The 3724-nt window shown below is 31.7% G+C and overlaps 1 pseudogene; it reads right to left on the minus strand.

Annotated features, from left to right (window-relative positions):
* Window positions 1–221: 221 nt before the first annotated feature.
* Window positions 222–321, minus strand: LOC138818272 (U6 spliceosomal RNA; annotated as a pseudogene).
* Window positions 322–3724: the final 3403 nt, after the last annotated feature.

Here is a 3724-nt window from a genome sequence, read left to right on the forward strand (position 1 = left end):
CTAGGTCCTTATACTATGTTATTTCTTTGGGAAAAAATGACAACGTTATCTAATTTCAAACGTTTTGTAAAGATTATGCTATATAAAGGCCTTTCTAAGGTGAGGATTTAATACACTGATGTCAAACTAACTTTTAGTTCAATTAATTACATGTATTGTTACATTTGTATTTTTGTAATCATTTTTAATAACTGTTTTTCATTTCTGGCATCTGAAGAATGACAAATATGGCATACTTCACAAATTTTCATATCATCCTTGTGCAAGTGCCATGTTAATCTTTATATTGTTGTAATTTGGGTAAATGTGCTGCTGAAGCATGTAGTATCCTGTAAATTTATGTAGTTAATGATGCAGTCTTTATAAAGGCATATATGCTTGGTTGACTGTTTGTAACCAGGAAAACTTATTGTTCCTAAAATGCTATTGATCTTACTTCTCTAAAATTCTGTGTATATTGTAAAACTTATATTGTTTGGTCGATTGCTCAGATTTGCAATTTTTTTCAATGACTATTTTAAGTCTTTTTCATTTAAGTTTGATCATACTTTGAAGCCTTTATAGCTAGGTCCAAAGGTGATGGCTTTTCAAGTACTTATTTATCAACTGAGATAACTTTGTGGAGCTAATGGATTCAAAATAAGCCTTGCTTAAGAGCTACATCTAAACTTCTGCAGCTTAAAATTTCCTAAATGAGGTCTTACTGGCACAAATGTCTACCTGACCCTTTACTCTTCTTCCATGTAGCAACAGACCAACCAGAATATCTTACCCTGACAGCATAGATTTCCTTATTGGAAAAAAACTAATCTTAGTTAATAGGGATCATAGAGAGATGAACAGTTAAGACAGAATCGTTTAGACTAGAAGGTATTTTATCAAAATATAATTGTTTGTTATACCTAAAATTTCAAAAGTAGCTAAAGCCAAGAAGGTGAAAAAAAATTCATATGCATGATTACCTAATATCCTGGCCAGTCTACTATCCAACCAGGCAGGAATTTACACTACTGCCTTTCTTTCACGAAATATTTTCATAGGTACAAGAGAAGTCTATATGTTTCTCCTCGATATTAGGCCTTAAATTGGTAATGTTTTAATCACAGTGTTTCCTCTTGCTTCTAGGCTGTAAATCTACAAATGGTAAAGCTTTAGGTCCAACTCTACCAAACACTGAGGTAGAAATAATGGAATAATACTTTCAAACACAGTTACTTTTGATACCCTAACCACAATAGAACATTGCAAAACATGTGCCTTTTTCTTATATTATATATAGTTATATATTTTATATTTATATGTGCTGATATTTTATTTCACACAGTGAAGCTTACTAGAATTAACTGATAATTTGACAAATAAATAGATATATATTACAATAAATAGATTGGAATATAAATAATTAGGTTTAGAATATATATTAATATATGAACAGTATCAATGCAATGTCTTCGGTATAAACATTCTAAGTGTTATTGGTCTTCAGAATTCATTTTGTTAAAAAAAATTGTTATTTTCCTCTAATTTATGAGGGAATTTACACTCCTGCTCTGTTTATTATTTTAACTCACTGGTTCCAAAATGTTTTTCTCCATATTTCTGAAGCATTCCTACTGATTATACCCAAATTTTGCTGACATGATGTCTAAAACTTATTATTCTTCTGCAGGACACATGGGTACTAGGATGTCAGGTTTCAGTTATCTGCATCATCAAGTAACAAGGGCAAGACTTCTCACCTAGGCCCATGCAATGTGCCAACGGAAAGTAATAAAAATCCATCTCAATCCTTACGACACTGGAATTAGCAGTAAGCAAATGTGAAATGAAAGGCAACTTAAAATGAAAGATGAGATCACAAAATCTGAAAGAAAGTACAGTAATACAAACCTTCAATTTACAAATGACCAGCACATATGAGTGAACAAGATCACAAATGTCACAAATTATTTTTAATACCCCTCTCCTAATAATTACTGAAAGATTTCAGTCCAGCATAAGTAGGCCAAAAAATAGTTCCTAGAACGATAGATCCATAATTGTTCTACCAAGGCTAGGAAAACTTGACTTACAGGTCAAATATAATTCACAAAAACATTAATTGAGAAGATCGTTAATGCTTCAAAATACTGGTAATTCAGGAAAACTTGGTTCTGCAGTATACAAATGTTATCATTCACTAACAAATGATAACCTATATTTAATCTCCTCAAAACAGATTCCTTTTCAAATAATCTTTTAAAATCACATTCACCAAAATAACAATTGACAAGTCGATGATAATTAGTGACATTGCAAACTTTTCAAGTTTAGGGTGCAAGTTACAAAAGAGTTGATTTATTTACCCATCACTAATGCCAAACAGGTTCAACCATTCATTAAAGTGTAGAAATAGTACCACCCAACATTTATGTTGTTCAGTAGGTGCCTTCCAGGAATGTGTTAAATAGATCACCCTCCCATAATTCAAACCCAAAAACTAGCTAATAAAGTAAATTTCATCACTTAATAAGGTACATTTTAAAAAGTCACAAATAGTTGCCTTATCACATGTTGTTTTATGTTTTTCCTATCTTTTTAACATAGTAAGACATAGGACTTAAAGTCATGAATATGGGTACTCATCAGAGATGTGACAAACATAAAATCTGTCTTCTGTTTCTATCATATTCCTTTATAGTAGTAAATCATAGTTTTCTTCTTTTTCCAAAACTTATAGGTAGTAGAAAATATGATCCCATGTAAAATAAAATAATCACAAGCCCTATTACAACGCCATTTATAAAATTTGTTAGGAATATATTCTAAGCCATTTTTAATCTTTCTTGTTGACTAAAGATTAATCTTCCAAATGGATGAGAATAAAATCATGTCTAGGGGCTTCAAGTCTCCAGTCTTGCAAATTGTTATTGCAGATGAATGAATTATGGAAATATAAACTGACATCAGTTCAAGTATAAGCAGGATTGAAACTCCATGGAATGTATATAAACCTTTCAAAATATTAACAGAGAGTTTAACAGAATGACTATCAGGAAGTTGAAACCAGAGAGGAAAGCCATAGAATGAATAAAAAATGGAACAAGGGACAAGTACAGCTAGAATACTCAATGTAGATATGTGATAAAGGAAGTGGTAAATCTGAATTAAATCTTGGAGAAGAGGTTGGTTGAGAATGATAGAAGGAGTCACTCTGATCCAAGAGCACTGGGAAATTTGATGGACATATTTATTGTAATACACGTGCACAACCTTTTGAGATTTAGTTAAAAAACACACAAAAATCACAACTAAACAGCAATCTCTAGAGAGGATGAATGGACCTCTCAAAATTTTAAATACTTAATGAAGGGTAGTCTTGGGAAAAGCAAACAAAGTTGTTCAAAGTGGGTAGTTTGGGGTAGCAGAGAATTTTGAACAGATTTAAATAGATTGTCTAAGGTTAAGAATCACCAACATCTGCTGCAAATATTTTCTTCTGTGAGTTCTCTTTGTCTGCAATGAATACTCCAGTCCTCAGCCACACTTGATAGCTTGTGAAGATAGAATGGAAGAAACAAGATCAAGAACACATTACTCCACTGGAGACAGAAGAGTCCTCTATTTTTTCTCTCATCTCTCTTCAGTACGCTTTCTTCATACTTTTAAGTCAAGTGATTTTGAACTATATCTTTCATTCTTTGTTCTGGCAAAGTAATTAACCAAACTAATTTACTAAATATTA

This window comes from Dipodomys merriami, unplaced genomic scaffold, assembly GCF_024711535.1.
Source record: "Dipodomys merriami isolate MVZ:Mamm:240054 unplaced genomic scaffold, mDipMer1.0.p SCAF_725, whole genome shotgun sequence".
NCBI classification, from domain to species: domain Eukaryota; kingdom Metazoa; phylum Chordata; class Mammalia; order Rodentia; family Heteromyidae; genus Dipodomys; species Dipodomys merriami.